This window comes from Hibiscus syriacus, unplaced genomic scaffold (assembly GCF_006381635.1).
Source record: "Hibiscus syriacus cultivar Baekdansim isolate YM2019G1 unplaced genomic scaffold, ASM638163v2 tig00111409_pilon, whole genome shotgun sequence".
In the NCBI taxonomy this organism is placed as follows: Eukaryota; Viridiplantae; Streptophyta; class Magnoliopsida; order Malvales; family Malvaceae; genus Hibiscus; species Hibiscus syriacus.
In genome coordinates this window covers 3,249,842-3,271,454 of record NW_024063086.1, presented here as the reverse complement: position 1 = coordinate 3,271,454, position 21,613 = coordinate 3,249,842, and the positions used below count along the sequence as shown (strand labels likewise).

At 36.7% G+C, this 21,613-nt stretch overlaps 1 long non-coding RNA gene across 1 annotated transcript; it reads left to right on the top strand.

Moving 5' to 3' along the window:
* Positions 1 to 592: 592 nt before the first annotated feature.
* On the top strand, positions 593 to 954 carry LOC120162892. Its single transcript, XR_005519586.1, has 3 exons — positions 593 to 626; positions 749 to 841; positions 921 to 954. It is a non-coding gene; the product is annotated as an uncharacterized LOC120162892 (long non-coding RNA).
* Positions 955 to 21,613: the final 20,659 nt, after the last annotated feature.

Sequence of the window (21,613 nt, the reverse complement as noted above, 5' to 3'; positions counted from 1 at the left end):
GAAAGAAATAACGAGGAATCAAATGCACCTGAGTCTTCCGAAGTTCCTGAAACTGTTGAAGAAGAAGTAGAAATTCAAGGTAATATTCGAAACTTTATTTACTACTTTGTTCATTTTTAAAACTGACATTTAATAATTTCTTATATAGTTGAAAATGCTGGAACGTGCAAGACTCGAGGACGCACAACTTTGAAGAGATTATATCAACTTCCTCATGGGCATCGTGTCAAAGTTTCAAGAAACGATGCCGGTCAACCTATTGGCCTAGAAGCACGTCTTCTAGTAGGTTACTTAGGCATAGTTGACGTAATGCGAATCTGTTACCGATCAATTATGAGTCGTGGCACGAAATGCCTAATAGTAACAAAAATCAGGCATTGGATTTTGTTAAGGTAATAATGTATTTATGATAGTTTCATCTATAGAAATTCAATACTAATGTATACTTACGGTGCACACTTATTTGCTGTATAGGAGAAATTTTCTTTAGAGGTCTCTGACGATTATGTGAAGCAAGCGTTAGGGAAGAGATGGAGGGACCACAAGAGCTCCTTAAAGAAGAAATACTTCAAGAATGATCTCAGCCTTGAAGAGAAGCTGCAAACAGTCCCACCTGGAATGCTCAGGTACCAATGGGAAGATGGAGTTAGATTTTGGAGTTCACAAAAAGGACAGATATAATGTATTTTTCAGAAATAATTGTAACAAATTATAAATTATCATTAAAAGTGGTTGTTTGACATTGTAGGATCGAGAGCATGTTGGTGTTGCTAGCAGGCAACATCAAAAGTTTACGCATACGACTGGATCGAAGAGTTTTGCTTGTATTGCTAATGAGGAAGTATTATAGATTATTGACATTGTTTTTTATATTCCATGTACATACTAACTCATAGTAATTATATTATGGTACATTGTAGGAAAATACATCCGGTTCTAAAGTTGGTCGAATCCAACTATTCGACATGACACATACGAAGAAGGATGTCACTCAATGACTACTGCAGCTGCAGAAATTATGGTACGTTTATTGGGTAGATATTTTTAAATTTACCTGACTTTATTTATATTTGTACCATGACATTTTTTATTTTATTTAATTATTCACCTTATTATTAGGAAAAATTGAGGGAGAAAAGTGCGGAGTATCATGCTACTGGTTCGAGTCAAGGTCTTGTTAATGACGATGACATTGAAAACTGAGCTATTAATGACGTTTTGGGTCCTGAAAGATATGGCCGGGTGCGTTGTCAAGGATCATTTGTTACTCCCACCAAATATTTTGGATCCAGTTCATCATAGTACATGTCATCACAATCTCAATCTTCCTAATTAGAAGTTAGTCATTTAAAACAAAAGTTGGCTGAGATGGATCAACAAATGGCTAACTTGAAAACGAAAAATGAAGCAAGGGAAGCAGCGACAGAACAGAGAGAAGCAACATATCAATAGAGATGTGAAGAATTTGAAAAACGACTTAATGATATGATGCATATGATACAGAAAACTCAATCTCAAAATCCACCATCATAGTCTCATTTATGTTATCAGCATTCTGTTAATGTTACTGAACGTTGTTTAACTGAACTTATATTACGTTAATGAAAACTTTTATTTTTTATATTGGATTTGATGTTGCTTGTTATGGATATAGAGTTTGATGTTATTGCTGTCATGTTTGTTGGATAATGTAACAGGTTGAAAAAATAGATTTAGGGTAATCGACAATAATTTTTTAATTTGTTAAATTGTGTGTTATATAGAGGCATTTGTAACAAAAAAACACCGCAATATATCAAACATTTAGCTGTGTTTGTATAAAAAAGGCCGCAAAATATTAACACCTATTGTGGCATTTTTTTGTAACAAACGCCGCTATATAAACATTTAGCGGCGTTTGTATACTAAAAATACCGCTATATACCAAACTTTTAGCGACGTTTGTATCCTAAAAATGCCGTTATATACCAGATCTTTATCGGCGTTTGTATCCTAAAAACGCTGCTATATATCAGATCTTTAGCGGCGTTTGTATTCTAAAAATGCCGTTATATACTAGACCTTCAGTGGCGTTTGTATCCTAAAAACACTGCTATATACCAGATCTTTAGCGGCGCTTGCATCCTAAAAATGCTGCTATATACCAGACCTTTAGCGGCGTTTGTATTCAAAAAACGCCGCTAAATCTCAAAACCTATTACGGCATTTGTAAGACAAATGCCGCTAAATATCAGCACCTATTACGACTTTTGTTGAAGAAATGCCGCTATATATCGTTACCTATTGCGGCGTTTTTCGTTATCAAACGCCGCGAACTTTAGCGGCGCTATTTTCAGCAGCGCTTTTTGCGGCGTTTGTCATAACGCCGCAGGTTTTTTTGCGGCGCTTAAAAACGTCGCAAAAAGCTTGTTTTACTGTAGTGTGTAGCTGACAAACTTGCTGCTTTGGCGAGGGGTAAAACAATAGGGATATTGGTTCTTTTCCACAATCCTCCAAGGGAAGTAGCTGATCTAGTTAGTATGGAAGCTAGTTCCATAAGCTAATTTTGCTTTGGTTCTTTTCTGGATTATCAGAAAAAAAAAATCATTATGGTTAAATATTACAGCTTAAATTTTAGGATTAGTTTTATTAAGTGTATTTAAATATATAATTTGACACTTTAGTTAGGTGAAGCCTCAATTAACTCATTTAGAGTAATTAGGTTCAATAATTGGTTGTTTGGTTGCATAACTCAGTTTCAAAAATAAAACGCAATATTCATTTATTAGGGATTAATAGTGTTTCCTCCGCTTATGCTCAAGATTAACCATTACTATTTTATGAAATAAATCAACACCCTTTTCAAATTTTTGAATCATGATTTCAAATGTATTAAAGCAATGTTTATTTATTATGATTAATGATGAACCTCCGCTTATGCTCGGGATAATTATTATTAATTCCTAAATAAATATATTTTTTAAATCATCGTACATAACAGATCATAAATTAAATAAAACTTCCAACTTGTAATTTCTATTTTTTAAAAAAATGGATAATCAACTAAAGACTAATTTTGATCGTTGTGAGGGTTTTAATCCTTTCTAATACGTAACTGACTCTCAAATCCATTTTTTGATTTCACATATCAAAGAAGGTAGTTTAGTAAAATTAAACTTTTATTAAAATTACCTAATTTTATGTGGTTCAATCCACTTTAAAAACGATTGGTAGTGACTCTTATCATTTTACAATATTTTCAAAATTCGTCATTATCCCAAAAAATCGTTATGACAATAACCAAATATTGTTTTTATTGTCCTACCTTCTGAGGAGTTGTTTCTCTTTATTGTTTGTATACTCTATTAGTCGGATGAGCTTTGAGTTTGATTTTCTTTCTCTTTATGCTTTTGGGATATCTTAGTTCGTAAGTTGGGCGAAGTTATTTTCGTGCATATATTTGTGCCACATAAAGGATTCTCAATGCTCGAGTGTAGTTTCTTAGCTTGGGTGGCTTTAGTTTAAGCTCTTTTGTGTTTCTTCACGGAAGTTTCTCCATGCTTTATTAGGTGAATTGTTTGGATCGATAACCACATAGTTGAAGCTTAAAGATTAATCTTGTAAATACTATAAAGTTCATGGATTAAATGCGTGATTTTACCATGCCAAAATTCAACTTTTGCAGCTACTTTTCCAATCAAATTTCGGTGGAATTATTTTTTCTTCAACTTTCCACCGAAAGTGGCTATCAATTTGGCCACTTGATGTTGTCTTTTCAACAATCTCCCACTTGAAGATTTGATTGGAACAAGCATATCTTCACACCATTCTTTCTATCTTGTATCTTCATGTTGCTTACGTTTCTGTCAGGTCACAAGAGGATCGTCACCAAGTAAATTTATCACCATTGATCGCTTTTGTCATGAAATATGCTATGCTGTCTTTGGTATGGATTTTCTGCATATCTATCATCCATTCTTCCACGTTTTCATGAATGATGTGGTACTGAACTTGTATGTGTTTTGTTCTTGAATGAAATGATGTATTCCTTGCAATATGCAAGGCTCTTTGACTGTCACAAAATAGAGAGACATACTCTTAATTGTGCCCAAGCTCCTACAATAGCATATTCAACCAGATTACTTCTTTACTGGTTTGTGTAACTGTTGTATATTATACCTCTGTTGTGGATGTAGCCACAACTGACTGCAATTTTAAAACTCAGCTTATAACTCCACTAGTAATTTTAAACACATATCATGTAGTAGATTTGCTTTTATCCAAATCCTCTGCATAGTCAGAATCAACATACCCATTGATAAGTGTACGCTATTTGTGAGTACTATATATGGGTGCAGAAATATGTGCAAGTATACACAATCGAACAAGTAATACAGTGATGAGTGAGTATCGTCTCCACAGGGATTGGAGGAAATTGATAAGTTCAATCAAAGCTCTTTACTATGTCACCTAAGTAAAGTTAATAATGTTATTTGCAAATGAAAATGCTATGGCAAAATGAATGGATGTTGTGGAAATTGTCTGATGGTGATATGGTAGTAAATTGAGATGTTATGGCAAATTGAATTGTGCTGAGTGCAATCAAATGAAAATGTAAAGGTAAAATAAATTGTAAATATTGGATTTGCTTATAAGGACTTTAGACTCCTCACATGACAAGCTACTATGGTAATGAGTGATAAGAGTTACTTAGGAAATTTAAGTCTACTTCTCAGAATGGTCTTACTTCTATGCCTTCTCTGCCCGAAAGAGTTGACTAAGGGTGCCCTATGCTATCTCTAGTAAGGGACTCGACAGATTGAAGATGCCTTGGCAAAACCGATTGGCGTTAGCTACTGCAGGGATCCTATTGGTCTAGATAACAGGATATGTCTCGGTAATACCTTTTTGCGGCAGCATTAACATCTAACCTATCGCTCATACACAACTCTTTTTAGTCGAATGAAATCCTAGCCTTATCTCTAAGGTGGATTAGGCCTATTTACTATCTAGAACCCCTTGCTTATATGGTTCCTCCCTAGTTTCTCTCGAACACTAAGGACGTGCTACCTAGACATTCTCTCGAACACTAAGTAATCTCCTAAGGAACGACTACTCTCGTAGCTCCTACAACCTTAAGGCACTAAGCTTCATAAACAAAACATAATATAACATAGAAAAATAACCATTCATTAAAGCAAAACTTAAATATCCAAAATAAACTCCCACCAAATAGGATTAGTTCATGGTGGGGTTCGAAATAAGCAAGCACAAAGCAAGTTAATCCGTTCCTTACAACCCAAAAGATAAATATGAAAGCAAAGAGCAAAGGGAATGAGGAAAAGCCTTCGACGTGCACTGTCGGAGCTTCCCTCGGCCACCACGATCTGTCCCAGTGATATAGATCCTCTCGGACGCCTAGATCGCCACTCCTTCTAGCTTGTCAACAGAGGAATGCCATGGCAAAAACGATTGACGAAAAAAAAGAGAGATCTTTTTCTCTAAATTTTTAGGCTCTTGGCAGCTGTCTAAACTTCTCCAAAGTCTCTCCAAAAAGTCATGTTTCATCTCCTATTTATAGGGGAGAATGAACATAGGGTTTTGTGTTAAAATTACACTAGCACCCTAAAGTTCATTCCTTTTATGTGAGAGTCGATGCAAAGATGGTAGCTGGCCCCTCCATTATGGCTAATTGCAAAAAGCACTTTTTATGCCATGACAGCTGGCTCTTACTAAAAATATTCTTCTTTCGTTTTGATCGCTCTCGAAATGCCAACTGGTTCAGCATTTGCATTCTGCTCAACAGTCTCCTTATGTCATGGCATTTCCCTTTTGCTTTTCTTTGCTCCTAAATCCTGCATATCAGCAGACAAACACCTTCCCCATAAAGCAACACTGATTACAAAATAAAATGCCGTGACAAGCAGAATTTCGCCACATGCAACTATATGCTCCTAAATGCATCTATATGATCCTATATGACCTGTTAGACAGTCAATAACTTAAGTGAAAAGGTCCCAAATATGACCTTTTTACGGAGTTATCACACCCCCAAACTTAAGCTATTGCTTGTCATCAAGCAATGGATAGTATTAAGCAAAATAAAAATACCATGGCAAGTTCAGAAGCAGAATAGTTATATGGGGTAGAATTTCAACCATCAGAACATTTGGCTTCAACATGCTAGACTGGTTTGAGAAATCAAGTACTTTCCCCTAGGGAAATATTCTTTGCATGGGTGTGTGCATGTTTGTATCCAGTCCATGCTTAACAAACCTAAAAATTTTCTATGAAAGTTTTCTTGTTTTGCCACGACATTTACAATTTTTACTCCCGCATTGTTTTCTTTTCTTTTTTCATTTTTTTTCTTTTTTTTAACACTGCTACGAGGGGAGTCAGCCCATCACACCTACCATCCCACACTCTAGGTGAAAGGGAGCACACCTTCCACCCCCGAGCTAGTCAGGTAGAGTCATCCCGTGACTACTTTCATTCACTCATATACCATAGCTGCCATTTATTTATTTGTAGTTTCTAGGAAATGTCATGGCATAGTGGAGTGTCCCTCTAAAGATATGCCGAAGTATTTATTCACAACTTCATTTTTTCTTTTTCTTTTTTTTTCTTTTTACAAAGTGGGGTTTTCATCGTTTATGCCAGGACATACAAGAATTCTCTTATAAAAAAATTTCTAGGTTCCTTAAGCATGGAAAACATACAATTGTGTATTCAAAGGTTTCAAAGAAGCAAGTCTTAGAGTCGGTTATATCATCATCAACAGTCATGTACATTCAATCCTAGCCATCAAGAGTTCATCATCATCGGGCATCATTAATTTACCCCAGAACTAATTCTAACACTTACTAATGTCATGGCATATTCCTTCTACTAATACTATCATGCAATGATTTGGGAACCCTACCTCCCCCAAACTTGAGAGAAGCATTATCCTCAATGCTTTCTAAAAACTAAGTTAAAACTAGATTACATGTTATGAAATACAATGCAATGCAAGGTACCTCGACTTCATGTTTGTGGTGGTGCGGCGGTTGTGCGACATGTGCGTTTTCGTAATTGTGTGGGGCTAGAATGTTCAGAATTTGATGCTGGTACGGTTGAAATCTGGATATAACCTAACATTGTAAATAAAAATAAAATAATAAATTAAAAGGAAACTGAATAAAAATAGTAACAAAATAACCATTTATTTATGCACATGAGTAAAACTAAAATGTCACGGCATCCTTAAGATGTTGGGCCCGTATCAACTTCATGCAAGAAAAGTACAGTCTTATCACACAATGGTGGGACTCCTTGGTATGCCTTTAGGCGCTGGCCATTGACTTTAAAGACGGACCCATCGTCCATGTTCTTGATATCCACAACGCCATACGAGTAAACATGGTGGACTTCGAATGGTCCTGACCATCGCGACTTCAGTTTGTCAGGGAAGAGTTTGAGCCTAGAGTTAAACATGAGCACTTTCTGTCCAACATGAAAATGCCGTGGCAAAATAATTTTGTCATGCCACTTTTTCATTTTTTCCTTGTAGAGCTTGGGATTTTCATATGCCTGAGCTCGAAACCTTTCCATCTTATTTAGATCGAACAGTCGTTTCTCCCCAACTAGTTGTGCGTCGAAGTTCAGCTTCTTGATTGCCCAGTATGCCTTATGTTCTAGCTCAACTGACAGGTGACAGGCTTTTCCAAATACCATCTTGAAGGGAGACATTCCCAAAGGTGTTTTAAATGCCATCCGGTATGCCCAGAGCGCTTTATCAAGTTTTGGGGACCAGTCTTTCCTTCAGGGGTTCACCGCCATCTCGAAAATCTGCTTGACTTCACGGTTGGACACTTTAGCTTGTCCATTTGTTTGTGGGTGATATGCCGTGGCAATTTTATGTCGCACTCCATATTTCTGTAATGCCTTGGCAATTAGCTTGTTGTCAAAGTGGGTGCCCTCGTCACTGATAATGGCTCTTGGTGCTCCAAATCGAGTGAAAATGTTTTTTGTGAAGGAACTTGAGCACCATCTTCGAGTCATTCCTTGGTGTCACAATTGCTTCAACTCACTTGGATACGCAGCCCACCACGAGTAAAAAGTATAAGTTTCCAAAAGAACATGGGAACGGTCCCATAAAATCGATGCCCCAAACATCGAATATCTCTATATCCAAAATATTTTGCAGTGTCATTTCCTGTTGTTTGGAAATGTTCCCAGTACGCTGGCATCTATTGTAGGCCTTGCAAAATTCGTGGGCATCCTTAAATAGAGATAGCCAATAGAAACCTAATTGGAGGACCTTGGCAGTAGTCCTCACACATCCAAAATGCCCTCCACAGGGTACTGTGTGGCAATGGTGTAAGATATCACGTTGCTCATCTTCGGGGACACACCGTCGAATCATTTGTTGGCACGTTGCTTGAACAAGTACGACTCGTCCCAAAAATAGAAATTGACATCATGCAAAAACCTCTTTTTGCTCTGCCTGTTCAATTCATATGGAAAAACACCACTAACAAGAAAATTAACGAGGTCAGCGTACCACGGAATTGCCGTGGCATATAAAATTTTCTCGTCAGGGATTTCTTATTTAATATAAAAAATGTCATGGCATTCAGAAATGTTTTCTAGCCTAGATAAATGGTCTGCACAAGGTTGGTTCTGTTGCAACAAGGTGCACAAGGGCTTGGATATTGTGGAGAAGTCCTTGATGAATTGTCTATAAAATCCAGCATGTCCAAGGAAACTCCGAATGCCCTTGACAGAAGTTGGTGGCAGTATCCTGTCGATCACCTCGATCTTGGCCTTGTCAACCTCAATGCCTTTTATAGAAATCTCATGGCCTAGAATAATGCCTTCGGACACCATGAAGTGGCATTTTTCCCAGTTCAGCACGAGATCAGCCTCCTGACATCACTTCAGTACCTTTTTCACATTGCCGAGGCATTTTTGAAAATTATCTCCAGAAACAGAAAAATCATCCATGAAAATTTCCAGGAAATCTTTAACCATGTCAGAAAATATGGCTTGCATGCAGCGCTGAAAAGTTGCCGAGGCATTACAGAGTCCAAAAGGCATTCTTCGAAAAGCATACGTACCATAAGGACACGTAAATGTTATATTCTCTTGGTCCTCCGGTGCGATGGCAATTTGATTATACCCCGAGTATCCGTTCAAGAAATAATAAAATGCCTTGCCAGCATGTCGATTCAATATTTGATCGATGAATGACAAAGGGAAATGATCCTTCTTGGTGGCCTTGTTGAGCTTGCAGTAGTCCATGCAGATTCGCCACCCAGTGACTGTGCGTGTAGGTAGCAACTCATTGTTTTCGCTTGTCACAACGGTCGTATCTCCCTTCTTTGGCACACATTGAACGGGACTCACCCAAGAGCTATCCGAAATGGGGTAAATCACTCCAGCATCAAGCCATTTGAGAATCTCTTTTTTATCACAACTTGCTTCATGATTGGGTTCAATCTTCGTTGTGGCTCTATAGATTTGCCATGGCATTCCTCCAACAAGATTTTGTGCATGCAAATAGTTGGACTTATTCCCTTCAGATATGCCATCGTCCATCATAACGCTTTCATATGCTGTGACAAAACACTTAGCAAACTAGATTCTTGGTTAGGAGTAAGGGCATAGAAAATAATCACAAGCAAAGTTTCATTACTACCCAAATAAGCATATTTAAGATGTTGTGGCAAATTCTTAATTTCTAGGGTAGGAACATGATGTAATGAGGGCTTGGGAGGAACAAATTCATCAAAATTCAAAGGTTCAAAACACGTACCTGGGCTAGCTTTGAGGAAGCTACCCTGTTGTTCCTCGATAAAAAAATCATTAGGCTCTCCAGCCTTTAAGTCTTCAAATAACCCCTCATCAGGTCCTAGCTGAATGAAGTTGTCCTGGCAAAATTGATATGCTTCTCTCGTGATTACTGTATCCACTTCTTAAATGCTTTGGCATTCTTCAGAATCATCCATGTACATGAGAGATCGGAAAACATTCACAGTAACACATTGGTCGGCTACTCTCATGGTCAGCTCGCCCGTTTCGCAGTCGATGAGAATACTATCGGTAGCTAGGAAGGGTCTCCCCAATATGATAGGTGCTGTGGCATCGACCTCACAGTCCAGAATCAGAAAATCAAAAGGAAAAACGAACTTATCAACCCGCACGATGACATCTTCAATTCGCCCTTCAGGACGCACATATGAACGATCGGCTAATTGCAAGATGACGGATATGGGTCTCGCATTTCCTATCCCAAGCTTTACGAAAATTGACTTAGGCATCAAGTTCACACTTGATCCAAGGTCACATAATGCCTTCCCAACAAATTTGTCTCCTATCGAACATGGGATGATAAAATAGCCCGAATCATGTCTCTTCGATGGCAGCTTGCTTAAGGATGAGCAAAATTCTTTTGCCGTGGCAATTATCTCATACTGCTCAGTTTTTTTTTCTTGGTCACAATCTCCTTGAGGAACTTAGCATATGTAGGCATTTGTTCCATAGCCTCCAGAAAAGGAACATTGATTTGAAGTTGACTCAGAAAGTCAACAAACGTTTTGAATTGAATATCCTCATTATGTTTTTTCAGTCTTTGCAGAAAAGGAGGTGAGGGTCTGGCTTCCTGTACTGACGGGGTGGGAACATAATTTTCCTTAGCATTTTTATTTGCTCCCTCAGTAACTTTACTTGATAAACTCTCATCCTTATCTCTTCTTCTGGTGCTTCTTTTAGCACTTCTTGATCAGCTTGTACAGTCTCAGGTGGTGAAATATCCTTCTATCTTCCCCAAACTTGTCTTCGACATTAATTCGTGTACCACTTCGAAGAGTTAGCACACTACAATGCTCTTTGCCATGATGTTTTGTGACTTCAGTGTCACTCGACAGATGTCTTGGTCGTCGTTCTTGTAATGCCACGACAATTTGACCAACCTGATTCTCCAATGTCCTCAGCGACGAACTGTGGCTCTGAAGCTGAGCCTCTTGGTTTTTTTATGGAGGTTGTATGGTCTTGCAGCATTGTCTTCGTTGTTGCTATGAACTCTTGCAACGTGGCCTCTAAATAACTGGTGATAGATGAAGATGGTCCTCCCTTGTTGGAATTATGCCATGACATATTCGATTGAAATCCCTGGGAGTCATTGAAATTCTGCTGTCGAGCTGGTTGATGAGCATTGCTGGTTCCTTGGTTTCCCCACGAAAAGTTTGGATGTTGACGCCATCCAGGATTATATGTGTTAGAATAGGGGTTGTTGTTGCCTCGGTTGAAGTTTCCTACATAATTGATGGATTCTTGATTGGTCGGGCAATCACTCTCATTGTGATTGCCGTGGTGTAATAAACATACTGAATGGGTTACCTTTACTTCTCTCACCTCGCTTGGTCTTTGCAAATTCTTCAGCATATTGGTAATAGCAGTAAGTTGGGCAGACATCGAATCCTTAGTGTCTAGCTCGAAATCTCCATGTGATTTTCGCCTAAGTCCAAGCCTTGTGGATGGAAACTGATAATCATTGGTGGCAATCCTATCCAGAATCCTATCTAGAATGGAAACTGATAAACATTTAGATTTTTCTCGACATTCTGATCATCCTCATAACCAATGCCTTGATTTTCGATTTGATACATATTTACACGTTGAGCATGCCTTCTTTGCCTAAAAAGCCTCTCGATCTCAGGTTCAACCGGTTCTAATGGCTCGTCTGAATGTCTTCTGGTCATACACCACAAAAAACCTGATAAAGACAAGGAAAATATAAAGTAAAACTATCTAAAAAAAAGTAAAATAAAAAGTAAAACTATCTGATGGTGATATGGTAGTAAATTGAGATGTTATGGCAAATTGAATTGTGCTGAGTGCAATCAAATGAAAATATAAAGGCAAAATAAATTGTAAATATTGGATTTGCTTATAAGGACTTCAGACTCATCACATGACAAGTTACTATGGTAATGAGTGATAGGAGTTACTTGGGAAATTTAAGTCTACTTTTCAGAATGGTCTTACATCTATGCCTTCTCTGCCCAACAGAGTTTACTAAGGGTGCCCTATGCTATCTCTAGTAAGGGACTCGACAGATTGAAGATGCCTTGGCAAAACCGATTGGCGTTAGCTACGGCAGGGATCCTATTGGTTCAGATAACAGGATATGTCTTGACAATACCTTTTTGCAGCAGCATTAACATCTAACCTATCACTCATACACAACTCCTTTTAGTCGAATGAAATCCTAGCCTTATCTCTAAGGTGGATTAGGCCTAGTTACTATCTAGAACCCCTTGCTTATGTGGTTACTCTCTAGTTTTTCTCAAACACTAAGGACGTGCTATCTAGACATTCTCTCGAACACTAAGTAATCTCTTAAGGAATGGCTACTCTCGTAGCTCCTACAACCTTAAGGCGCTAAGCTTCATATACAAAACATAATATAACATAGAAAAATAACCATTCATTAAAGCAAAACTTAAATATCCAAAATAAACTTCCACCAAATAGGATTAGTTCATGGTGGGGTTCGAAATAAGCAAGCACAAAGCAAGTTAATCCGTTCCTTACAACTCAAAAGATAAATATGAAAGAAAAGAGCAAAGGGAATGAGGAAAAGCCTTCGACGTGCACTGTTGGAGCTTCCCTCGGCCACCACGAACTGTCCTAGCGATCTAGATCCTCTCGGACGCCTAGTTCGCCACTCTTTCTAGCTTGTCAACGGAGGAATGCCATGGCAAAAACGATTGACGAAAAAAAAGAGAGATTTTTTTCTCTGAATTTTTAGGCTCTTGGCGGCTGTCTAAAATTCTCCAAAGTCTCTCCAAAAAGTCAGGTTTCATCTCTTATTTATAGGGGAGAATGAACATAGGGTTTTGTGTTAAAATTACACTAGCACCCTAAAGTTCATTCCTTTTATGTGAGAGTCGGTGCAAAGATGGTAGCTGGCCCCTCCATTATTGCTAATTGCAAAAAGCACTTTTTATGCCATGACAGATGGCTCTTACTAAAAATATTCTTCTTTCGTTTTGATCGCTCTCGAAATGCCAACTGGTTTGGCATTTGCATTCTGCTCAACAGTCTCCTTATGTCATGGCATTTCCCTTTTGCTTTTCCTTGCTCCCAAATCCTGCATATCAGCAGACAAACACCTTCCCCATAAAGCAACACTGATTACAAAATAAAATACCGCGGCAAACAGAATTTTGCCACATGCAACTATATGCTCCTAAATGCATCTATATGATCCTATAAGAGCTTTTAGACAGTCAATAACTTAAGTGAAAAGGACCCAAATATGACCTTTTTACGGAGTTATCAATAAGTAAATTTGATCCTACGTAACATAATGAAATATTTGAGGTCCCTTTGATGTATCTCAGAATCCTCTTTATTGTATTCCAATGCTCTTTGTCTGGATTCTCCATGTACCAACTAACCACTCCCACTGCTTGTGCAATGTCTGGTCTTGTACATATCATAACAAACATTAAACTTCTCACTGCCGATACATACGGTACTCGAGACATCTTTGTCCTCTCCTCTTCACTGTTAGGACTCATACTGGAGGATAATTTGAAGTTAATAAGAAGAGGGGTAGAAATTGTCTTACAATCTTGCATGTTGAATCGTGATAAGAGCTTCTTCAAGTAATTCTTTTGTGAAACCCAAATCTTCCTATTACTTCTGTCTCGGTGAATTTGCATCCCTAGAATCTTGTTTGTTGATCCCAAGTCCTTCATTTCAAATTTCCTGGCTAGTTGTGCCTTCAATTCTTCAATATGATCTTTGTTGGGTCGTGCAACCAACATGTCATCCACATATAATAGCAATATAAAAAAATCGTTATCACCAAACCTCTTGAAATAAGCACAAGGGTCTGCATTAAGTTTATTGTATCCAAGACACATAATGAAGGAATCAAATCACCTATACCAACACCTCGGTGCCTGCTTTAGACCGTATAGAGATTTGTTCAAACTGCAAACCAAGTTCTTCTTTTCTTCTTCTTCAAAACCTTCAGGATGGAGCATATAAATCTCTTCTTCAAGATTTCCATGAAGAAAAGCTGTTTTAACATCTAGCTACTCTAGATGTAAATTCAATGTAGCACACATTGCCTAAACAATTCGAACTATTGTTAGTTGAACCACAGGAGAAAAGATTTCAATGAAATCAATACCTTCTTTTTGAGCATATCCTTTGACTACCATTCTTGCACGATACCTCTCAACTTGATCGTCACCATTTCGCTCGATTTTGAAGACCCATTTGTTACTAATTGGCTTCATTTTTTGTGGTAGCGGCACAAGGTCCCATGTATTATTTTTATGAAGGGCTTCGATTTCTTCTTGCATCGCCATCATCCACAGTGAAGCATCTGAGTTGTTTATTGCCTCCTGGAATGTTGATGGCGCACCGTCCTCTGTTAAAAGATAGTATACATTATTTCCTTCTATAACATAATCTAAGTGCCAATTGGGACATCTTCTCACACGATCTGATTGATGAATTGTTGGATCTTTGGAACTCTCTGGTTTTTGTTCAATATGTGCTGGTTTTACTTCAGAAGAATCTCCTTGTTCAAAATCCTTTTCCGCATGTATTTGTGTAGTCTATGACTTTTTAGCACTATCATCTTCTTCTTTTCTTTGTTGTTTATCTTCTACAAAGATAACATCCTTGCTGATGATCACTTTGCGGGCTGTTGGATCCCACAAGCGATACCCCTTTACACCATCAACATACCCCTAGAATTTGTATTTCCTAGATTTTGGATCCAACTTTAAAATTTCTTGGGAGTTTTACATCACGTACACAATACACCAAATACATGGAGGTTTGAATAATCAACTGGTTTACCAGTCCATATCTCCATTGGTGTCTTCAGCTCTATTGCAGTTGATGGAGCTCGATTTACCAAATAACAGGCGGTATTGCCTGCTTCTGCCCAAAATGATTTTTCTAGGCCTGCAGCTCTTAACATTTCTCTTGTTCTTTCTAAAAAGGTTATGTTCATCCGCTCTGCCACTCCATTTTGTTGAGGAGTGTTCACCATTGTAAACTATCTTTTGATGCATTCATTTCTACAAAAGTCATCAAATTCTTCACTTGTGTTTCTCCTCCATTATCTGTTCGGAAACACTTGATCTTATTTCCAGAATCAAGTTCAACCCGCGCTTTGAAGTTTTTGAAAGTGGAAAACACATATGACTTCTTCTTAATAAGGTACACCCAACATCTCCTAGAGTAGTCATCAATAAACGAGACAAGGTACTTTGCTCCACCTAGGGATGTAACTGGTACTTGCCATACGTCAGAATGAACCAATTCTAAAACCCTTTTGCCTCTAGAATTTAATGTGTTGAATTTCAATCGGTTCTTCTTACTTGTTATGCAATGCTCACACAAAGTAAATGATACCTTTGTTAAGCCTGGAAGTAGTTTTTTCTCCACAAGGACTTTCATTCCTTGTTCTAACATGTGTCCAAGTTTCTAATGCCATAGCATTGCAGAATCTGAACTACATGAGTCAATATAAGCTTATGCTTCTAGAAAAGTCTCTCTCTTCAGCATGTACAAGTTTGCAGCTATCTTTTCGCCTTTCATCACCACAAGCACTCCATGGAACACCTTCATGATTCCTTTTCATGTTTCAATCTTGCTTGCATTATTATCCAACAATCCGTAGGATAATAAATTTTTCTTCAGGCCTTTCATGTGCTGCACATCTCGAACAACTTTAATTGTTCCATCATATATCTTCAATTTGATGGTTCCCACGCCAACGATCTCTAAGGCATGATAATTGTAACTATACACAGATCCTTCTGAGACAGGTTCATAATGATGAAACCGTTTTCTGCCTTCCACAGTGGTTGATGGTTCACAACATAGAGCATCTCCATCATCTGAAGTGTTTACAGTATTGCCTTGTGGATTGGAGTTTTTATTTATACTCCAACAATCCTTCTTCAAGTGACCCTTTTTTCCACAGTTGTAACACTTTAAATTCTTCTTCCTTCTCGACTTTGATCTACCATGTTTGTGACTGCTGCTTTGGCCATGTTCTGTTGATCTCCCTCTAATCGTTGTCAACGCTTCTGCTTATTATAGATTTACTTGTATGTCTTCCTTGTTCTTACGTCGATTTTCTTCTTGTAGAACAGTAGTTGCAACGTTATCGAAGACTAGACTTGTGACATTACTGTTTGTCAAGTTGATGATGAGTTGATCGTACAAATCAGGTAGACTTTGAAGTAGAAGTTCAACACGTTCTTGTTCTCTTATTGTATATCTTAAGAATGTAAGCTGAGAAAATAAAGTGTTCAACGTGTTTAAGTACTCCGTCATTGAAGTAGATTCTGGCATCCGGAGAGTGTACAATTTCCTCTTAAGGAAATTTTTTGTGTGCAACGATGTGGCCTTGTATAATTTAGTGAGATGATCCCATATCTCCTTAGCTGTCTTTTTCTCCTCGATGCTTGACAATACTTCATCTGCTAATGCTAGATGAAAGTTTGACATATCATTCTCATCCATTTCGATCCATTTGTTGTCATCTGTGATCTACCGGCCTTTCATTAATAGCTTCTAGACAACCGTATTTTCTCAAGATGGCCTTCATCTTCAATTTCCATAATGAGAAATTTATCCCATTAAATTTTTCAATATCAAATTTCGTTGCCATAACTTCTATTACGGATAGCTCTCACTATTTCACTATCGTGAATAGTTCTCTGGAACCTTCAAAGAATGGGTAACACCTTCTTACTTTCTTATATTGGAGAGTCCACCTTTTGGTGGCAACCACAAAGAGAATAAGTATATATTACACACTCTAATCTGGCTCTGATACCAATTATTGTGGAATACGGCTATCGGATAGAGCAAAATGGCAACTGATAATTTGAGAAAATAAAAATGAAGATAAAGAAGACACAAATTTTACGTGGAAAACCCCTAAATAATATAGGATAAAAACCACGGGCAACGGTAGAAGAATTTCACTATGAGAAAATAGGAATTACAACTTTTTTCAATCTAACAAGGAGAAAACAATGACAATTCTCTCTTGATAAAAAGGAGAAAACAACTCTCAAGAAAACTCTCTAAATTCTCTAGTATTGGGAGAAAGCTAGAATGATTTGGGATGGTTTTGAAACTAAATGGGTTAGGGTATTTATAGTTGAAGTTTAAAGGATAATCTTGTAAATACCCTAAAGTTTAGGGATTAAATGTGTGATTTTACCATGCCAAATTTCAACATTTTCCAACTACTTTTCCAACCAAATTTTGGTGGGATTATTTTTTTTCCTTTCAACTTTCCACCTAAAGTGGCTATCAATTTGGCCACTTGATGTTGTCTTTTCAACATATTTATCATGGTGGAAGAAATATGAATGTATCTACTCTCCCTTACTGGGACAAATGTATTTCTAAACTCATAGCAAGAATGGAGAAAATTATGTTGCTAAGTGGAGACATCTCAACACTATTTGGAGAAACTGTAAGGCTATGGTTGCTACACTGTGAGGTAACTCCTTGATATGATTATTGCGAGGGAATCTTGACACTTACAGGTGGAGGCTTCTCAACTCATTGTGAAGTGTAAAGTAATAATTCCTATTACCATGACAAATACATCATAACTCTTTCGGTAGGTATTTAAAAAAGTTCATAGAGTAATAGAGGCATCTCAATGTCCTTATCTGATTTAGAAAGGGCAACCCAATATGTGACAATGCACAATAGGTATATCATAGGCATTTCCATTCTTTAAAATTATACAGATGTGATTGAAGCATCTTTTTCTTGGTAGAAGTGAAGAGTTGAAATACATCTTGCTAGGGAAAAAGATATCTTAATGCTCATTAAGGCACAATAAAATCACTCATATTTTTAGAGTGAGAACTCTCTATCCCCTTAGGTAGTTTCCATAAGCTGTAAGCTTCAGGTTGAGGCATCTCGTGGAGAAGGAATCTTGACGGTGTTCTAGGGTAGAGACATCTATATTTCTCTTGGATAAGATAGACATCGTAGCTTATTTGGTTGGTTGATGTGGAGGCAACTAAACACATTCGATTAAACAAAAGTTATCCCCACTATAACAATACAATAGAGGCATCTCACGTGTGACAACATGATGGATACTTTAAGAAAATAATCCTAGTATTAGCATAGTCTATAGAGTTCTAGTAAATAAATAAAGGAAGAATAAATCCACTCTTTATATGTACTAAAAGTTTTTGAGTGCTACATAATATGCTAGAGGGTTGTTTTCTCTTAGCTTTTTTTGAAAAGTTGCTAAGTTTTAATCTAAGACTTTTCTGAGTCTATGATAGAGACATAGATCTAACTAGTAAGATTTTATAAACTAGTTCCTAGTCAGTAAGATTATTGGAGAGGAAATTCTCACTTCCAGGCAATTCTCATTTCTATTAACCACATGACGCTTACTAATGGTACTTGTGTGGCTTATTAAGTTAAGAGGAGCAATTGTGGAGCTTTTTTGCATCGTTTTTTCAATGAGGCACACTTTATTTTAAAATTATCTCTAGGGTGATCAAGGAGGCAACTCCTGAATTGTTAATAATAAAATTACTTAGGTAGTTTATCAAGATTGTCTGTCGAAATAGTAGACGGGAGAGTGGGATTCTAGAACCATTCCCCTTCCGTTAGTTATTATGAGTTACTTACTCGCTCTACTGATCCTTTGTTGAGAAAACCTCAACAGGCTTCATGATTGATATTGCTATGTCGACTCTTATTGTTTGTTAGAAGAGAAAGTTGAGTGAGAAAGGCGTATCACACTTCCAGTCTTGTTTTCCCAAGGCTATACGATGGAACGTGCAGATTCTGTTGTTTAACTCTACAAGTGACTGTCAAAGATAACTGGGTACATTGAGGAAGATTTTGGGAAGAATGTGAGAAGTAATATTATCTATTTTCCTTTAAAAGTGTGTTTTAATTGATTATTTTTTGATAAGAGGTGTTCCATGTTCACCATATCATTTTTTGATGGGATCAAATGAGTTGTGACGCTTATAGGCGATTAACCCGTTTTAGTTTGGGCAGAGAGCTACTACCAGTAACGAACCAACTGTTGGACGATGTCAACGTGTTTTGCCTCCATGAATAAATAGAGATGATACAAGTAAATGTAATGTGGTTTTAACAGGACCATATCACGTGGTCTATCAGAGTCAAATCGACTATTAAAAGTTATAAAATAGTCACTTGACTATTCATTATGTTCCAAATTTGTCATTCTCGTTAAAAAATTGACAATGGTCTGAGTTGAACGTTAACCTGCTGACTGAGATATGATAAAATATGATCTCATAATCTCAAACGACTATCATATCTCTATCACATGATAAAGGTAAGCTCAAACGAATTTTTTTTTATGAAAAAGGGCAAGTTTGAAACATAATGAATAGTCAAATGATCATTTTGTTACTTTTAATAGTTGAATGACTCAAGAAAGCTATAGATGCTTATTTTGTCTTAAGATTTCATTCGATTTTTTGTTTGTGTGTGTGTCTATATATATATATATATTATTAGTTTTGCTTATATAGGGGTTAATTATTAATTAGTATTACCATTACCATTAACTATATGTTATTAGTTATATATTTTCAATCAAGTAGAAATTATTAGGTATCATACTAATGTTAGTTATTTATCTTATTTTGCATGTATATATATATATATATATATATATATATATATATATATATATATATATATATAATATTATTAACATGGGAAAATTATTAGTTACAATTATTGTTGGTTATTTATATGTTATACTATTATCGGGGTGTATGTCCATATATTATATATATTATGTTATATCGAGAATATAAATAAATAAGTAATGATAAATATATATGTATATCTAAAAAACAAATATTAATTAAAATTCTAATTAAATATTTATTTTATAGGCCAAAAGCAATTTACAACACCCAATTTGAAGCCCAATTTCAGATCAAACCTAATCAGCAGACAACTTCATTTCTCTTCAGTTTCAAAGAGAACGGTGCAATACCCATCTCTTCCCCCATTGTCAAACAGAAACAAAGATAATAAAAAGGGTACCAAGTATTTGAAGGTATTGATTTTTTATCTACCTTTTTATTTTTGATGCAAACAAAAGAGTAAAAGAGATGGTTTTTATTACCATTGGATAGTGAGCCCTCGCTGGCAAAGGCTCGCAGCGTCGAGGAATGAGGTGGCCGGGGGCCGAAAACCATGTGCGGCGGTTTGAATAAGGATAATGGGCTTTTGGGATTCTTATTAAGAGAGGAAAAGAGGGGGTAGAAGAATTTACTAGTTTATCTTGGTTTAGGGTCGTTTTTAACCGGTGTGGGCATCGGTCGGAGCACGTTTGGTCATTGATTTACAGCCTGCTTGTGAAGGTTTTGGGTTTTTGGTTGAGCAAATGAGACGATAGTGATGGGGTTCATCGAGGTTGTCATTTAGTTTGTTTTGGTTAGGGTTTAACACCGGTTGGAGATTGGAGTGACCATCAAATCGATGGTCAGAGTCGGTCATGCTCTTTGGGGGCTCTCAGTCGTGAAAAAAAGGAAAGGGGATAGTTGAGGAAGATTAGAAGATAATGAAACGTCTGTTGGTTTAATTTGGGATTAGGGTTAGTTTAAGATTAGGGTTAAGAATATATATTAGGTTTTTTGGCTTAATTATCTCTTAGTCACCGAATCTTAGGGATAAAATTTGGTTTTAGTCCCCCAAACTTAAGCGTATTTTTGCAAAATGTCACTTGTTCGAATTTGACCTCTTTTATCTGTCCCGAAAGATTAGGTGACTAAGAGATAATTAACCCAAACTTAAGAGTGATTGTCTAAACGTATGAGAATATTACTTCCGACAATTTTAAAATGAAAGATTATTATGCCAAGTGAAACCCTAAAATTTGACCACACATAAAATTTAAGAATGAGGGAAAAAGAAATGTTCGTTTATTTAAACTCCTCGAGAAAATATCGTTAGAACTTATAAAAGATCTGATACCGACGTCTTTAAAAAATTGAATATCCTTCTTCTTTCTAATAAGGTATGTTAACTTTTAATTTAATTTGTCTGCTTTATTCCATCGTCTTTCATGCATTTAAATCAATAACAAATTTATGAAAGGAACTTTAATATTTCTTTATTTCGATTGGAGTGAGGATCGATTACCTCAAGGTATTGAGATATCGTTTTTTCTCGATAGGAAATAATTAAATATTATTATGTTTCATTTTAAAATTAAAAGAATATTATTTGAAGGGATCATTAACTAAATTAAATTTGAACTTGTAGATTTCATTGCAAAGATAATTAATTAATCGACTAGGTACCAATTTATGGCGTCGTCGGGGTGCTAATTCGTTCCCATGCGTAATCGTCTCCGAACTCAATTTTGTAGTACGTAGACTGTAAATTTGTTGTTTTAATTAATATTAATATTTTTATTAAAATAACAAATATGTTTTTTGGGTGCCCAATCACACCCTAATCAAATATTGGTGGTGACTCCTCGAACTAATATTTTACTTTATTTTTAAAAGGGAATCCCAAATTATTCGAGATGAGATTTTTAAAATACACTACT